We start from the raw sequence: 19,427 nt of genomic DNA, 5'->3' as shown, positions 1-19,427 counted from the left end.
CCGTTGTCCTTTCCCGGGCGTGGGCCAGAGGAAGAACGAGAGAGGTGGAGCATTCGAGAGGCCTGTGGGGATGAGCTGTTTCCACGGAGGACTCTTGGAGCGACGTGCAAATTGATGCTTCGATGGCCACACCCTGTTGATTAGAAGCTTGAGTGAGAGATGATGAATGGTGGAACGAACGAGGAAAACCGCAACCGGCCCTGCAGAAGAACTAAGCGCTCAAGAACGCTCTCAATGAGTCGAATGGTAACTTGAAAGTAGCTTTCGTGTTGATCTTGTAAGCTTTGTTGGTTCCTCATTGTCAAGAACCCGAAGATGATGAAAAGTTTTTTTTTTTTTTTCCAGAGCTGTCTTGAAGACAATAATAATAGTCCATTTATTTTCGCTTAGAACTATTTATTTTGAATTTTCTTTGCCTTTGTATGCCTTATTGGTGATTTTCTATCGTTTCTTTTGGGTTTAGTTGGATTTTCTAATCTTTTGAGGTTTGATTTGATTTTGTTATTTAGCGTCGCTTTACTGCCACTTTTGGCTTATCGCGATGATGAGGATAAGTGATGATGATATTGATGAAGCGACATTCACAAAGAACGCCCATTCCAAAGCTTGGATTCGAACGCTGAACCTCTGGCGTCGTAGCGTGCTTCTGTATGTTGCTTCTTGCATGATTGTTTCTTACCAGAGTTGGAAGTAACGTACTTGCTAGGAAACGTAATCCCGGAATCCCGCTTTCTTTCTACCATCCCGAAATTCCGGGATTACAAGATTCGTAGTCCCGGATATTAGAGATTATTTGCATTATGCTTCCAAATATATTTCCAGTCTATGTCCATCCATGCTTAGCGTAAGCTACATCTTCCTGGCATGTTGGATAACCATCAATGTATTAGATAAGTAATGAAAATCAATGGAGTAAAACAAACTATGACCTTATTTCATACTACTCGTAATATTAATCTGAATCGCTACACTTACTCGGGTGTCCGGGCGCATTAAGTGTTCGAATTCCCATCTTACTATCAAATCTCTATTGTTTGAATCCTCGCTTGGGTTTTCATTCCGAGTGTCTCTTTATCAACTTCATCTAATCATCACTCATCAGTGGTAACGTCATCACCTAATCAAGGGATCCAGGTTTCGATACCCGGCGGAAGCACATAGTGGGTCGGATCTCTATTTAAACTGCGAATCCAGTCCCAACTAGCCTGTCTGTGCATAATGTGGTCCTAAAGCAAATGCTGATATCTCATCCTCATCGTCACGAGTAGCCAAAATAGCAGAAAACCGACACTAGATAACAACAACAAATACAAATACATACTGAATTACTACAGTGTTTATTTCACAATGAAATACATATTACATCCTTAGATTCCACTTCCCAGTGGCACCCTTGTTAGTAGTATCCACAACAGTTGAACCCACTTAACAACAAATTTACACTAAGTGTTCTCCCTTTCTCTCCCCCTATTGTTGTAAACAATTGCGCGTGTTCACAAAAGTTGTAAACAAGTTTGACATGTAGTGAATAGATGTGTAGTGTGAATATATAATGCTCTTTTGTTAATAACAAAAGAACATTATTTATTCACCCTCCACTTCTTATACAATATAAACCTACTTTCCTTTTGTATAAATATACAAAACTTTTCTTTTCATTTGGTGGCCGCGGTGGCTCAGTCGGTAACGCGTCTGACTACCATGCTCAAGGTCCCGGGTTCGATCCCCGGCCGGTTCAAATCCGGGAACTTTTCTAACGGTGGAAGCGGCCCCGGCGCCTACCCAGCGTCGAATAACATGGGTACCTGGGGGAAACCCTGGAGGGTAAAGGCGGTCAGGGGCGTGATGCTGATCACATCACCCCCATTCACGACCGGATCAAGAAAGTGTGGGGCGTTACCCCCACACCCCCTATACGCCTTCATGGCGTGGTGCTATGCACAGGGGAATACTTTACCTTTTACTTTACTTTTTTCTTTTCATTTACTTTTAACCTCTCGTTCTTTTGTTAATAACAAAATAACATTATATATTCACCCTACACTTCTATGTCAAACTTGTCTACAACTTTTGTGAACACATGCAATTGTTTACAACAATAGGTGGAGGGGAGGGGAGAACACTTAGTGTAAATTTGTTGTTAAGTGGGTTCAACTGTTGTGGATACTACTACTCGTGTTAATAACATTATAACTGCGCTTCATGACTTCATGTAAAGGCAGTTTCAAATTGCATCTTCGTCGTCGCCTTGTAATGAAGGGGTTCCGGGTTCGATGGCACAGTGGTTCGGATCCCACTTTAAACTGTAGGTCCAGTCCCGATTAGCCTTACTGTGCATAAAGTGGACTTAAAACACCAAATCAATAACAATCAAATTGCACCCTCAGTCTTTTTTACGTGGAAGCTGTTGTTCGGGAAAACGCGCCAGCATAAAGAAGCGGTTGTAGTGTGAGAAGACCACGGTGCGTCGACTGCCCAAACACCGACCGAATCCTCAAGCGCTCCCCAAATTGCTGGCTCTCCCCAGGGGTTATTTACCCTGACACATGATATGATGGCTGCCAAGAACGAGCTCCCAGCCGCAAAATTTCCCGCTGTTTACTTTTCCTGTCCTTTCCCATAATGCATCATACCAATATCTCCTTTGTCAACCCATGCAGCATCGGGAGAGTTCTTGGGGCATTGTTCACTGGTGCTTTGTTCTCTTTCTGGGGTGGATTTGAGGGGTGAGGCATTTAGTTCTTCTTTTATAGTACGTAATTGTAATGGAGTGAGCGATTTTGTTTTTATTTTTCTCTAAATATCTTTTATTGTCTCCAGGCACATATCTGGAAATATATTTCGGGGGGTGGGGTCCGAAGCATATGTCTCAGAAATAATAATAATATAAATGCATAAATTAATACGTTAATACAATTTATAGGTCTATTCATAATATAATGCTTCATTGTTACTATTACTACTTTATTGTTCCTATTACATGAGTAGGTAAAAAGACAGTTAAACAGTAGATATAAGAATACATATTCATTATCTACCTTACATGTAGTTAAGATCTGCAAAATGTATATAAAAGCAACTATTCCGACAAGGAAATTGATGTCAAAAATAGAAAAAAACATTGAACATTGTTGAATAAGAAAAGAGTATATTAGATCCAGTTGATGAAAAGTAAAGTACTTCATTAATATCTTATGCATATTATTATAAGTAGTAGTGTACATAAATATTATTGCGTACTGTCAGTCAAATCCATATAATCCCTATCTAATCCTGGCCTTTCAGTAAGCTCAGCGAAAATAAATAATCCTCGATTATAGAACAAATCTTAACAAATTTAATTTTATTACTTGTTAAGATTTTCGGGGGGCTGGACCCCTGGACCTCCCCCACAAATACGTCCCTGATTATTTCGTACTTAAATTCGATGTTATTGTGAGTGCATAAATCGATTTTATTAATTTCAAATTGATAATAATTACTCGTTATTTTAAATTAATGTCTGTGAGAACTAAACAAATATATTTCAAATTCGTATTTGATTCGTATATGTTTGATTGATTGATTTGGTGTTTTAAGTCCACTTTATGCACAGTAAGGCAAATCGGGACTGGACCTACAGTTTAAAGTGGGATCCGAACCACTTGTGCCTCCACCGGGTATCGAACCCGGGACCCCTTGATTACAAGGCGACGGATTCGAATATGTACTGCATTGTCCAATCTGATGGTTATCCAGAAAAAAAAATAAGATTGCTTAAAACAATAATATATTTACAAATAATTTTAGTGCCATTTGACTACATACTGTACACTACTTATTACCACCATTATTGAAGCACTTGTCGTAGAGGAGCAGCAGTTTTTGTACAGTCAACGGCAAAGATAATGGTAGGCAAAATGTCCATCGCTATTTTCATTACTTTTTTGTTCTACATCCTGTGTTGTTTTAAGGAAATAAACTATCTTGGTTCGAAGCAGGCATTGTTCTCTGCTTATTGAAGTCATTATTTCAATTCGTTGTGTAATTCAGACCGAATGAAAATGTTGGTGGACAATTCGCCTACTGTTTCTTTCGCCGTTGGGTGTACCTTTCATCATGGAATGCAAACCACATCTGTCTGCGTGTGCACGAGTACATGTGAAATATGAATTCATTTATGTCGCTGTACTCTCCAAACACAACATTTCAAAAGATAAAATTTAATTTCCGCCAGGATAAGGTTGACGCTTTTCCACACATATGCCTAGTTGTTAAATATGTTTAAAAATGTGTATAATTTTTTTACACCCACACACTGTCATTTAAAACAAAAATTACAGTTTGTCTCGACCTACGATACGGAATTTTTTTCATTAGGAATTCATCTCCACTCCCCACTTATCTTTTTTCGTAGCCATGAAAATGAAGACAAATTGATCCCGTGAAACGCTGTGAAATTTTAAAAAGTGCAAATGAATTGTAATTTAATGTTTTTCTTCTGTTTCACTGACTTTAAATTGTACAATTGACAAAAGAAATGTAAGTACAAAAATTTGTACATGTAAAACCAACCAGTTACGCTTGACAAATCCACTCGAGAACTTTGAAACTACATGTTCAAATATTTTTTTCTACTCTGTCCACCAGATGAGTGAAAATGCAGTACAACTGTTTTCCATTATAATACTTTTTTACATTTCGTGTCATGCAGGTACTCTACTTCGTTATTAACTTTTACATACCTCGTTCAAGAAAAAGGTTTAAGTATAGGGATAAACTTCACTCGTGAAGTTAGTCACATGAAACGAATTTATGGAATTTTGAAAACTGTGGAAGCATTTATTCTTTGGATTAAATGATAGTAGGCTATATGGAAATTTACTTTGGTTCCTGTATTCTTACACTCATTTCTTTCGAAATAACTCAGTTAATTTGGTTAATCTGTTCAAATATTAACTATCTGAACATTTTTTCCGCTATTAACAATAAAATTAGCTTTTTTTATATATATACTTGAAACAAACATTGCCAATTTCCATGGGGCTCGAACCCCTTCTCCCGACGCGGCTCATGTCGCCACTGTGACAATCTTTTATTTGAACCCTCTCCTGACTATACCTCGCAATAGAGTTTCTAGGGTGAAAAAGTATGGAGTTGGACAGTAATACGGTGGTCAAAAAATGAAGAACGCTAAGCGTTTCCACGAAAAATTACGTTGCAGAAATCCCCCCTCGTGTCCTTCGGTAATCATTGTAACAAAAACAATAAAATAGCAAAGCGCATAATAAGGCAATGACTAAGATTCTTTTTTCGTTAATTTCATTTCGAAACATCCGCTGTGTAATTCCCAACAACTTACCAGCCATGGTTCCTGTTGTTATCAGTAAATAATAACATTGCTGGAACGAGAAGAAAAAAGGAACGTTCATTTGTGCAAGGTATTTTGCATCTTCTGTTGTGCACGAATTGAATGAATGTCACGCAATGGTCGTTGCATTATCCCCAGTTAAAGAAACTAATGCCAGATGTGCTTTATAAGATTCTACAAATTGTTTACGGTGCGTGAGGTAAGAAACTCGTTAAATTCCAACAAAACAATGCAGTTTTTGCTTTATATGCGTTTCTTTTCCCGCTCGTGCTGTTTGGATTTCACGGTAGATCTGTCGTGAGTGATAATCCAAAGGCTAATATACTGTCAGAGTTTTCTTTAAAAAGAAGAAAACGCAAGAGTGTGTGGATATGCCTGGTCGTATCGCACGTACAGCTCCTGTGCGAGTCTGATCGTATGACGTTTCACGGCAGGCTCCTCCCTCTTTTTTTCTTCGAGTTTCTGCGCATGTGCAGTCATAGGAAGAGTTCCTATGCAAAAGTTCTAATCTAGGATCGCCGGCTAATATTGGTTTGATTTGATTTTTGTTCTTTAGCGTCGCTTTACTTCCACTTATGGCTAATCGCGAGGGTATGGATGAGTGGTGATATGATGAAATTGGTGAAGGGGCGGGATTCAAACACTGGACACCCTGACGTCGAGCTTTGCCACGGAGGTCAGCGACTAATATTAGTATTAAATGCGCAGATGTTGTGGCCGTACGAGGAATCCACAACATATTGTCAAAAGTTTGTTTTAGTGTCACAAAATGGACTTCGCCTTCTCGCCCAGCCTAAACCTCGCACTATATTTAAAAAATTGTCACCAAATTGTAGCACAAGTGATGAGTTTCCTTCCTTAAGCTACACCGTGCGCCAAAAGTCACGATCGGATACTACTGTATTTAAAGTGCAAGGACATATTACTCCCAAGCGATATTGACCCAAGAAGTTGTCGTGGCTTGAGAGGAATGTTTATCATTATTGCTAGGATTTTAATAACCTAAATATCACCAAAATATGTCAAATAAAATATGCTTTAATGACCTAAAATTTTACAGAATATGCACTAGAATTTGAAAAATATGCCCTTAACTGGACTCTATCTAACATATGCTGAACTATTTTCACATACGAACTATTTTTAGTTCAGTTTATGGACCCTGAGTTGTAATGCATAATGAATACTTTCTGTACATTTTCAAATAAAAATGAAAAAGATTTTGCTGCAGTCCAAAAAAAAAAAAAAAAAAGAAAAACTCGAGTCAACATGGAATTACTGATATGCTGAATATGACCGAAAATGCATCAAATTATGCTCTATCACGTATAAATGGCGAAATATGCGAAAATATGCCCTTCAAAGGCACCTTACTTCAATTAGTTTCTTCACAATATGAATTTCTATATATTTAGGGAACATATCACCCTTACCAAAAAGGATATGCTGAGTCATGAAAATCTTAGCCCTATTTATCATTATCACATTCACCAGTGACGTGCACTGGGGAGTAGCTAGTCTAGCAGAGATAGATTAATCAATCTCACATCTCTAATTATTTTCAAATTACAATATTTATTGTCTTGTTAAAGCCACAGTTCATATGCAACACTTTCTTTTTCACGCGCTTCTCGTCCATCGGTGTGATCCGCGGGCAAAGCTGGCCTAGCTCGCTCTTCTTCCGCCTTAGCAGTTCCAGGTAGAAACGGCCGCCCGAAGAAAAAGGGAAGATTTCTGCCTCTACCTCCCTTGTCACCTGGTCCCCGCTGCAATGGTTGAAAGCCCATGCTTTCAGGTCTCTCAGTCTATCACCTATAGGACAGACAGGAGATTAGTTTACCTTCGATTTATTTGTAAATCCTCTTAAAGAACTCAAGGGAAATTTTTTGGCAATACTTGTGTTCTCTGTATTTACAGAACCTTTTACACGTTGTACAATATGTATGTATAATATGGGATGTAGTTTTATTATTTATGAAATGGGAACGTGTTATGTGCAGACAATAATGTTATGCTTTCTTTCTTTTGTTTTTTAATATGGAATATACAATGATTAAATTACAAATATTTGCTCAGGCTCTATCTCGCTCTCGTTTTAGTAGTGTTTTATTTAAATATAATAATCTCTTGGCCTCCAACGGATGTATTTATTTGGGCAAGAGAACGTTTTATTTGGTTTGGTTTATTTTACTTCGCTTTTCTGCCACATTTGGTTATCGCGAAAATGAGGATGAGTGATGATGTGATGAAATTGATGGAAGTTACCTCGAACAATACAGGCCAAGATTCGAACCCGTGATGAGCGTGCATTCTTGTTCCTGTGTTGTACTCTGCAGTGAATAATGAAATAATTTGAAATGAAAAATGTATCTCTGAACTCAAGAAGCCAAATTAATATTATTGAAGAAACTACAAAAAAAGTGTGTTTTGTTACCTGTTTTGTTTCTGTGCATAAAGTGGACTTAAAACACCAAATCAACCAACCGAGGGGGAGTGGTTATCACAGCGCGTTAGGACGCCAGGAGTTCCAGGTTCGAACCCCGACCTGGGCATGGGTTTTCTATGTGTTTGTCGCCTTCATTAATTTATCGTATCATATTCGCAAGTAACCAAATGTGAGAAAAAAGCGACGTTAGGTAACAAGAATCAAGTCAAATCATTGATTGATTGCTTGATTTGGTTTATTTTTACTTCGCTTTTCCTCCACTTTTGGCTAATCGCGAAGATGATACAATATAATTGATGAAGGGACACATTCAAATAATACCCATGGCAAAGCCGAGATTCGAACCCAGATCTCTGGCTTAGTAGACAAATCAAATATTTTTATTTTCGAATGGGGTGGGGGTTACGTGTACGTTTTAGTACTCATTCATCATTTTGCAATCTTTCTCCTGTTATTGACGTTCTATTTTTAGGAATACTGGGCCCTAAAGGGGGCAGGGGTATGACCCACACTAACCCCACCTCCTTGAGCACGCTACAGATTGCTACCCCAAGTGTCGACGTCACTGCACGTCACTAACATTCACATACGTTGTGTGGTAACAATTCATCTGTTTTCCGATAGAGGTCAGTCAGTTCCAATACTGTGGAGAAGTTCGACCATTGAGAGCTACACTGACAATAATCTTACAAGTATTCTTGTCCTACTTCACTCTTTAATATATCTTCTTCAGTTCATTGCATTTTCTGCATTGATTACCGCATTTTCTTTCACAATAATAATATTATATCGATATCCGATCGTGGCAAATGGGCCACCCTTTACAGCTTCACCAAGAAGATAAAACCTCTTATTTAAAAATAAAAAATTAACGAGATTAAGTTTTTGACAACTAATCAAGGTAGTGAAGTTATAAATATAAATACTCTGGCACACGCGAAGAGGAGGCGAGAGAAAACAAATGACTGTCCACTTTAGTTCACGAGTTTACCGTCGTTTTTCTCATCTAGGTGCAACTTTAGATATAGTTTTGAATATGTCAAAGCTCGAGAGCAAGGAGATATTTCAGGATATTTTGAAACGTAAATTACAGGCCTGATATCTCGACATGAAATGAATATAAATTCTGAAATTCGTATTCTACGCCCCCATATATATGCATAATATATAGACCACAGCTCGGATTTCACCAGGCGAGACACTGTAGTAATGCATCTAGGCTCCCCGATACTGCAGTGGCTAACGTTGTCGCCTTGTAATTAAGAGATGCCTGGGGTATAAGGGGTGACCTTTTGTGATCACACCCAGATGTCAACCTCACTTAAACGTAGTACATCTTGAACTGAATATTACAGCCTAACGAGGCTCTGGCGTCTGAACTCGCAGCCAGTGTAATCCTCCGTCGAGCTGGTGTTTGTCATCCGTATAAATACATGATTGTGTGATTGTCTCTGCATTGGCATGGTTTTCTTCTACAAGGTACGAGTAGAGTTCCTGTCTTAGTTCAAAAACACAGAACATTGCCGATGAACAACAAACGTCAGTTGCAATAATACAGAAGAAGAAATTGATATTTTTATTAACACATTACACATTTTAAACTTTCAGAAAAAAATATTTTTTCGGAAATTCTCGCGACTCCCCTGCGAAACTGAACTAAATCAATCAATCAAACCGTCTAAGCCTATGAAAAATATGATAACCAACAAGAAAAAAAAACTAAGCGATGGTCTTTTGAAATGAAAAAACTTATCTACATCTTGAAAACGAAGAACAGGATGCTGAAAAAAACATTGCCACGAAATGACTGTTACGAGAGAAGTTCAAATTGACGCCTAGCATCGGAATGACTCGTCCAGTTTCTTCTTTCAACTCTAGAATTTCCTGTCTTGGGAAGCCCTCGACCTGAAGAAACGAAGAAAAGGCATCCGTGGATCTACCAAGAGCAACAGTTTTTATTTTTCTTCTCTCTCATTTCCCCGAAACGTTCCATCTCTTTTCTCGACGTCTTTCTGCACCCCACAACTGCTATCACTTCCGAAGAGTTGGTCCTTCAGATCGGAACCAATCGGCTTTGTCCGAGCAATTCGACTGTTAATAAAAAAACCTAGCGACTTCCGTGGGTGACCATCCAGAAAAATGGCGGAAAAAGTACAGGAGGAGCCTTCCACTTGCTTTTATATACCCCCCTTTCCCCCCTCCTCACAATCCAGTCTCAGAAACTGCCTGCAAGAAGGTCGTCTTCATTTCCAAAGATTGCGTGTACGGGGCTCGTAGCTTTCGAATACGTTCCTTTGCGTGTCTGCTCGATCCACGGGAGGAAAATAGCGATTGGCATGCTCCGTGTGATGCTAAAACCGGGGGGAGGGGCTGTAGGGGGGGGATTTTTATTAAGCTGGAAGAGTAAATAAAAGAACACAAAGGTATCTTGTGTTCTGGATGGGCGAAAGGGGGATGAAAGGTGGAGCGTTGAGGGAGATTTTTCTTCGCCGTGATTGCTTGTCCACGCATAATTTGAGACAGTCGTGTATTGCATGTAACACATACACACACATGGTATGTAGATTGATAGTTCGTGAGGTCTCTTTTTTTATTAGTACGATAGAATAAATTTGTATTGGATTCTTTTGTTTGTTTTGAGATTGAAGGTTTTCATTCCCCTCGTCTTGATAGTGGCGGATTTGCTTGTCACGGGATCATGAGAGCATGAGCGTCATCAGATATTATTGGAGGCTGATTCAGGCCATTGATAACACTTGAACAGTATACAAAATTATTATTATTATCATGTTTATGATTATTATTATAATATTCTAATAACTGTTATATCCTGATAAAAGTAAACTAAAATTATTATTGTCGTTATTATTATTATTATTATTATTTGGGGGGACTTTTTTTACTCGATCCACGAGATGAGTGCATATTCAGCACAAGCGTTTATATTTTTTTTTTACATTTAATACAGTTAGTGTACTGATATGTATAGTTAGGCCTATTCTACTTTGCTATTAACTTAAACATACCTCCTTCAATTGATTTATTGATTTGGATAATTTTACTTTGATTTTATGCCACGTTTAGTCAATCGCAAAGATGAGGATGAGTGATGATGTGTTGAAACTGATGAAGGGACATTCACGAAGATACCCATGTCCAGACCGGGATTCGAACCCGGGACACCAGGCAACGTAGTGCTGGGTGTTACGAAGGTCGATACCCCGTCCAAGTCAATTTTTTGTAATAAAGTTTACATTGTTTGACCCTACACTTGAAACAGATTTTTGGAATTTTGAAACCTGTTCTTTGAATTAAATTGTAGCACTTTAAAAACTATCATGTTCCTGTAAATTATTCTCAATGTTGTCAGTTTTTACTTTGATTTTTCTGTTAGAATTTTTTGAAATTAACTATGCTAATTTCCAGGGAAGGTCGACGGACTGAGTGGACCCCCCCCCCCTCCGACGCCCATGTATGCGATCCCTCCCCTTTTACGCTCTGGCCTATTCATAATTAAAAACATACCGTAAGCTAACAACTATTTGGTCGCCATGACTACCAGGTATTGAATACCAATAATTGAATGGCATTTAGCTTTTTTAACCTACATCAACAAGTGTCTTTTGAAAGAAATCGGCAATAACAATATTCTGTATAGTTTCATCGAATCATCGTTCTGCATCATCATCACAACTCGAAGAACTAGAAAAAGATAAATTAAGTAACAAATATACACAATGAAAATTCTTCCATGGGTACCAACAGTGGATAAAATATTCATGAATATATGATCAGGAGACTTTGTATTTTTATGTGGTATTGAAGTATGACAAGTGTACAGTCGTGCAAAAAATACTTCCCCGACAAGACTATTGGTATTAAGATTATATGGGGAAGTACGTTTCTCCATGACTGTACATACTTTTATGCGAAAATGAACTGACACTTCCTTTGTAAAGAATTTGTTTGTGTTTGTAAACCAAAAGGTTTTAATTATTACTTTCTTGAATTTATTCTATGGTTTTTCAATTTTGTTTTGGAAAATACCTATAATTTGAGCAGCAATGAATTACTTGGAAATTACATGGTTCGTCCATTTTTAACACAGTATATACACCACTAAGTAACTACAAAAAAGCTAATGGTTAATTTCATTATTGTTCCATCATGTACTTCCACTAATTGACCATTCGTCCTCATCGTCGAGATTAATCTATAGAGAGAGGTATTTAAATAATCAAAATGCGAAATGAAAATACGTAATTACAAGCGAACGAAATACCTAATAAATGTAATTTTATGTAAAATGACACAAACATGTAGCCTAAAGTATGTATTTAATATGAGTCTCGTGTTGAAACAATTCGTCAAAATTTTATCTTTCCGTTCACTTTTAAAATTAAGGAATAAATGAGAACTGAAATGCATCAAATTAAGGTTAATGCAATAATACTTCATCGATTGATACAGTTAAAGCTGTAGATCAATTGATGCATTTTTTGTACATCACACGCAACAGCAGCTTTAGAAATACATGTTTGATGCACCAGAAGTGCTGCATTGGCAATTTATACACTTTGATGTATTACTGGGGTCAATAATATGCATATTTGTGCCAGTTGACATGTTTTGTGTTCCGTGCGTAGCGATTTGTTATGAAATTGGTGATTCAACAGAGCATATGAGTAGGTCTCCTTTTAAACATTAACTTTAATCAATATTTCTTTGATTACTGTTAATTCAGTAATGCTTTTCATTTACTTGTCACCAAAAGGCTGTGGAACATATTGGTCAAGATGTGGTAAGTCAATGTATGGATGGGTTCCAACTACCAAAGCAAAGAGTTCCGTTCGCACGCAGACATGTTCCATTTTCACCTTGAAGCCATTCCAGCCTCACTACCGAGTCCACAAATCTACAAGTTTCACTCTTGCCTATCGATCCTCCATAGAGGCGATTGGTGTGCTCCGCTTTTGCGCATAACACCCCTTCCCTTTGGGTGGTGTGCAGCCCTTCGATCTGCCTGTGCTACCTGTGGAATTACCACACACTACACACGCTTCAGTATTTCCCAAAGCCGTTTCGTTATTCTGGTGTAAAATATATTGTCAATTTTATTGCTAGACCTGTAAGACATGTTATTTTACTCAATATGCAGGTTATTTATTACCTGTCGGTTTAATTCAGTACATTGTACAAGAATGTCACTAAATTACATTATACGGGTGATTTTTTTAAAACTCATGGTTTTCTTTGTTGTGTAAAATTTGTAAATGAAGTATTATTTCCATGCGGTTTGTGGCAAATGAATAAGGAAGGATGGGAGATTTATTGGAGTATGTTTACCGGTTTATATGCATCCCGGGTAATATCGCCCACGCCTCAACAAAAACAGCAAATATTCATCAGTGTACCCTACAATAACATTGAAGTATTTGATTTTTGCTAAACTGAATTAATGAAAATGAAAATGAGTTTTTTTTTTTTTGTATTCACTCAAACATAAATAAAACATAAAAATTATGGCACAGACATATGACATAACATCTCACCATTAAAGAAGGTGCTGAAAGTGTCGACCTCCTTCCTGTAAACAAAGTCGAACACGCCGTTCCATGTTAAGGGCTGTCTGACATAGTGTTTCTGCGGTAATGTTCGCAATTTCAGTGATAATGTTCTGCTTCAACATTTCCAGGGATGTAGGGTTGTTTGTGTACACACGTCCCTTTAGGAAGCCCCACAGAAAGAAGTCAAGTGAAGTTAAGTCTGGAGACCTCGGAGGCCACAATCCCTTTGAAATAACCCTAAACGAAAATAAACTTTCAATGAGTGCCATACTGTCATACGATGTATGTCATGTAGCACCATCCTGTTGAAAATAACCCTGTGTGAGTTCAATGTCGTCCAAACTTTCAACAAATTCCATGAATATTGCCCTGTACCGCTCTGTGTTCACTGTTTCATTGAAGAAGATTGGACCCACTATACGTGATGCTGAGACAGCGCACCATACCCCAACTTTCTGTGAGTGCAACGGAATTTCGATTACACTATGTGGATTTTCAGCTGCCCATATCCTTGTATTCTGAGAATTAACATACCCAGAGAGATGAAACCAGGCTTCATCAGTAAACCACGTTATTTTCAGAATATCAGGATTACGCACAATAAACATTAAAAACCAATTACAGTAATCTACACGTTTAACTTTATCTGGATCCTTCAATTCTTGAACAGCTGTAATTTTGTACGCCCTTAGTTTCGCAGTTTTCGCTGCCTTTTGACATGTTGAATAGCTATAGCCGGTTTCTTGTGACAAACGACGGAGAGATTTCTTGGGCGACCTCAAGAGTCGAGCACTGACATCTTCCACAACACCTGCCCGCGGGGTCCGATGCTTCCCTGTCTCACTCAGAAGCGATCCTGTTTCTTCCAATTTCTTCACTAGCGAGAATATTGTGTTCCTGTCTGGGGCAGAACGTGAGGCAAATTTGTTTCTAAATACCCTTTGCGTGGCAACAACAGAATCAGTTTTCCAAAAACTTTTCACGATAAACACACGTTCCTGCAAGGAGTACACCATTCTTACTGTGTGTCCTGATCACAATAACGCAACTTTTCAGCACAACAATTACGCAAAAGTACACAACTTTCCAGCACAACAATATAACAGCTCAGTTTCCTGGTTATTGTTGACATTGACAACGGTGCTATCTACAGGAGGAAACTTAAACCTCCGCACTGCATCCAAACCCCCAGACCATATAGACGAGAAAGGTACACAGGTGAATATTTGCTGTTTTTGTTGAGGCATGGGCGATATTACCCGGGATGCATATAAACCGGTAAACATACTCCAATAAATCTCCCATTCTTCCTTATTCATTTGCCACAAACCGCATGGAAATAATACTTCATTTACAAATTTTACACAACAAAGAAAACCATGAGTTTTAAAAAAATCACCCGTATTAGATGTTGAGTTTTACTTTAAGTTAAGTTTTATTCGGGGCTGGACCTACAGTTTAAAGTAGGACCTGAGCCACTGTGCGCCTCCACCAGATGTCGAACCCAGGACTCTTTGATTAAAAGACAAAGACATTATCACCACACCATTGGGGAGACCGACATACACGTAATATAGTGTTTTTTTTTTTTTTTTTTACTTCGTTTTTCTACGACTTGTGGCTAATTGCTGAACATATTTTGCAAGACTGCAAGAGAATTTCAGATCCTTGGTGAAATGTTCATAATTCACTGTTTTTTGAAGCTCACACATACGAGATGCACGCACATCGACGTAGGACAAAAATTAAATCATTACTACACCATATATATTTATTTATACCTTAAAGTTAAGTCCCAAGTTTCATTCTGACCCTTAAAGTTAAGTTCCAAGTTTGATTCTGACCCTTAAAGTTAAGTTCCAAGTTTGATTCTGACCCTTAAAGGTAAGCCACAAGTTTGATTCTGACCCTTAAAGTAAAGGCCCAAGTTTGATTCTGAACCTTAAAGTTAAATCCCAAGTTTGATTCTGACCCTTAAAGTAATGCCCCAAGTTTGATTCTGACCCTTAAAATTGTCCCAAGTTTGATTCTCGCTCCCAGCCAAAATTCAGTCCCAAGTTTGATTCTCGCCTTCCTCTCCCAAAATTAAGTCAAATTTCGATTTTGCCCCTCCAAAGTAAGGCCCCAAATTACGCCCATGCATATAATTGTGTTTCGTATGCTGTGCAATGCAAAGTAAATTTCCATTCACAATTTTTTTCATAAATATTTAGACGATTCTACAGCTTTTGACTGTATAGCCCCCCTATCCTTGCACGTTTCTTCTATAACTGCGATATTTGAGCCAGGGATTGACGAACAGAGGACAGCCATCTGGCGATTACAGATACATCCACACGCACGCAAGAATCTGCAGATTTACACAACAATGGTTGAAGACCTCAGCCACCTGGAATCGGGCCATTGTAGAATAATTAGCACTCCGTGATAACTCCCAAAGAACTTGACCAACCAGAGGAAGGTTTCTGCCTTAGGTGGGTGTATTACGACCTACCCCCGTGGAATAGAACGGTTTGCATTCTGCAGCACCTTTTTGCCTCCAGTGTATGGATGGGAGGCGTACCAAGGGCCGTTCGTGAGACCATAAAGACTACTTGCAGGAGGTTCCGAAGGAAGTGCGTGTGCAGGAACAGACACGCTACTCGTTCGAGCCATTTTTTTTCAATATTTCTGGAAAAAGTCATTTTTCCTATTCCTTTTTTTATCATCCGCTTGCAAGTTCAAACTACAAATTAGCCTTTTCCCGTTTCCAGGAGGACAAATAGAAAATGTAATATTGTTTAGCGTTTGCTCCAATACCGTCATTATTTTTAATGTCTCGGCACGGAGTATGCCTTCATTTTCTTCATCGCGGATGACCTGTGTCCTAAATCTGTTTATTAACGCAATTTTCAGCGTTTAAAGAGGAAAGGAGGGGACCAAAATGAAGTACTGCTTGTATGTATTTGTCAGTCGTAAAACTTGTATGATGTCCTCACAGCTGCTTCTGTAAGTGTGGCATAAGTTAATTTTAACTTCCCTTTTGTATGAAGTGTAGTATTTCGCTTTGTATTAATATGCTGCGGAGATAAGATCATTCCTTTGTGTCGTTGCCTTGATATATATAAAAAGGTAAAAAAAGGTAAAGTGTTCCCCTGTGCATAGCACCACGCCATGAAGGCGTATAGGGGGTGTGGGGGTAACGCCCCACACTTTCTTGATCCGGTCGTGAGTGGGGATGATGTGATCAGCATCACGCCCCTGACCGCCTTTACCCCCCAGGGTTTCCCCAAGGTACCCATGTTATTCGAAGCTGGGTGGGCGCCGGGGCCGCTTCCACCGTTACAAAAGTTCCCGGATTTGAACCGGCCGGGGATCGAACCCGGGACCTTGAGCATGGTAGTTAGACGCGTTACCGACTGATATATTGTGTGTGTGTGTGTGTGTGTGTGTGTGAGAGAGAGAGAGAGGGGGGGTAGAGAGGAAGAGCTCACAAAATTTAGTTGTAACTTGAAGTCTGTAGTTCATTTTCTCGCCGTAAAAGAGATTCTGATGAGAGCAGGAAAAACTTCAGCAGTGTTGTGATGTTTCATTACGTTGTTTTTCTCTCTATCTGCTCCTCTCCCCTCTCTCTATAGTAATATGGTGTGAAACAATGCATATTTTTACCTATTCAAATGGAACATAAAAGATTTTATCAAATTGTGACACAGGCCAATACAGTAGATTATAACTATTTGACAATGATTTATTTTCACCAACATTAGTCTCTTTGTTTTATGGGTTTTGTGCCACTCCTACCGAAAAGGAGCTTAGAGACACTTTTTGTGTGTAAAAAGGCTGCATTTTTGTATGCAGAAACGACTAGCCCTGATATATTAATTAAAATTTAAAACTCTACCCTCAACTTCCTAATGCTCTGCTAGTTCTTTGGCGTGTCTGCAACTGCTTTTTGTAAAGTGTCCCTTGTATGGAAGAGATATTGAGCCTATATTGTAACTTGTAAAAATTATAACAGCTCTTAGAACCAGTTGGAAAAACTTACTGTTGTCTAGAGATTGCAATAGTTTCGCGAAGCTGTGGATCCATTTTCTATGTATTACAAATATACATAGCAATAGTGTAAAATTGTCCTAAAGGCCTGTTTGCTGCATTCATGTATTTTGATGCTTCTTACTCCTTATTGAAGGATCCCTAGACACTCATATGCTCGACAAGATTTTTTATATTTGTTCACAATCCTATGTGCTGTAACTGGAGAAAAAATAACTCGACTTTATACCGGTCTCGTGTGCTTTGACTATTCTAAAGTGTATAATGTGCATCCCAAAAGGGGCGGGGAAGTATATTCAAGAGCATTTCAGTAAGAGGAATTCGAATTAGACTCTATCTATCTACATACATTTTGTAATTATTGATGTCTACAATTTTGTTATTTTACCTAATTACTTTGTTTTCTTATTGTAAATTATTTGAGAATTGAAATATATAATTACTATAAGTCGGTAATTCCATTACAAAATTTCGACTTTAATAATAATAATAATAATAATAATAATAATAGGATAGGTACTCTGAATTTTGGATTGATAGTTAAATAGCTATGACTAGGGAGCGGAAGTTGATGACCTAAAAATATAGGTATATAACCTATAGAATGTCCTAAAAAATGGGAAAAAATGATGTAAAACTGCAAAAAATGACCATTAAAATTTGTTAGTTTCAGGTTAAAAATTGAAATTAAAAGGAAATCAAAGAAAATTCAATCTTGCTTTTAAAAAAAGGCACCAAATAATACCACTTACACATTCAATTAAAATATGCAACGAGGATTTCCAATGGAAACAACCGAACAATTTTAAAATAATTTTATGAAAAAGTCGTATACACTGAATGAATTGGTGTAAAGTGTATTTTAATTTCCCGCATCTTTGCCTGGTGATGTAGTGTGGTGTGTTTCTGTGGCACTGTAAAGAAAAAGAAATCCTGCGAGATATATAGGCCTATGTTCACCTTGGTGAAAAGACTCAAGAATATTATCAAAATGAAAGAAGTGACAAAATATGACGAAACAATACACCGAATATTGCGAGAAATGACGGGAAAATGCCGAAAATCGGGGAAAATGACCTAAAACCTGAAAATTGGCAAAAAATTACCTTTTTGTTGTTCTAGACGAAGTGTAATATTGTGTATATTTAATGGGCATCGTGTCCGAGATGTCAGAAAAAAGATGACGTTTCATCAACTTCCGCTCCCTAGCTATGACTAAAAACCAAGTTTTGCCATGGTGTAGGAAGAATTTTATATAGATTTATTTTTGCATAGGTTGTATGGAATGTGATGATGGTTTTCCAAACTAGAAGTAATTTCGAGAAGAAATAATAAAACTTATAGTTATGATTAAAATGCTTCTTTGTTTCACGAGGTAAGTGGGAGGGAGATTCGATGTAGGGACGCTAAATTCTAATCTCGACATGGCGTAGAAATCTCTAGCTAAAACTCTGGTTACCAGAGATATTTGTGTTCGTGGGTGGGGAATGTTGCATCTTCTCATATGTTATTTGTAGTAAATTCTAGGAACTTAACGCTCCCTAGTTGAATAGAATGATGATGATACCCATGCTCAACAACGCCAGCGACCATCGTAGCATTGCATCAGTTTTTCTTGGAACCAAAAAAAGGACGTGATTTCAGAGCTTCTTGCGCGCTGTTTTTGCACGTCTTCTCACGTCAGAAATTGGTTGTTTCCTCCCGCTGCCTGCAAACACTTGAAGTTGACTAAGGATCGTGTTACCACAGACTATTAATCTGCCCATTATCACCAGCCGCCAGGGTGTAAGGTAATGCCTCCCTCGCAAGATTTCATCCGACCACATTAACAATGCATGGAACTGGTCCTCGGAGAAGATTCCCTTGATCCCCGATAGGTGGCAGCAGCGGCGCAGTCTAATTCCTTTCCTAAGACGCCATTCCTCCTGGCCGTGGACTCCCGAGATTTATTTGCCGTGATCGTCCTCCTACCTATCTATTGCGACCAAGGATTAGCTGTTAGATCTTCTCGTCCCATCCTTCCTTAATTGTA

General features: G+C 38.3%; 1 protein-coding gene across 4 annotated transcripts in view; it reads left to right on the top strand.

Moving 5' to 3' along the window:
- tup (LIM1_Isl and LIM2_Isl domain-containing protein tup) overlaps positions 1–19,427 on the top strand; it is a 228,006-nt gene that overhangs the window by 163,214 nt on the left and 45,365 nt on the right. The gene's annotated exons all lie outside the window — the stretch shown is intronic.

This window comes from Lepisma saccharinum, chromosome 11 (assembly GCF_977018435.1).
Source record: "Lepisma saccharinum chromosome 11, izLepSacc3.1, whole genome shotgun sequence".
Lineage (NCBI taxonomy): Eukaryota > Metazoa > Arthropoda > Insecta > Zygentoma > Lepismatidae > Lepisma > Lepisma saccharinum.
This window is presented reverse-complemented; position numbering and strand designations above follow the sequence as displayed.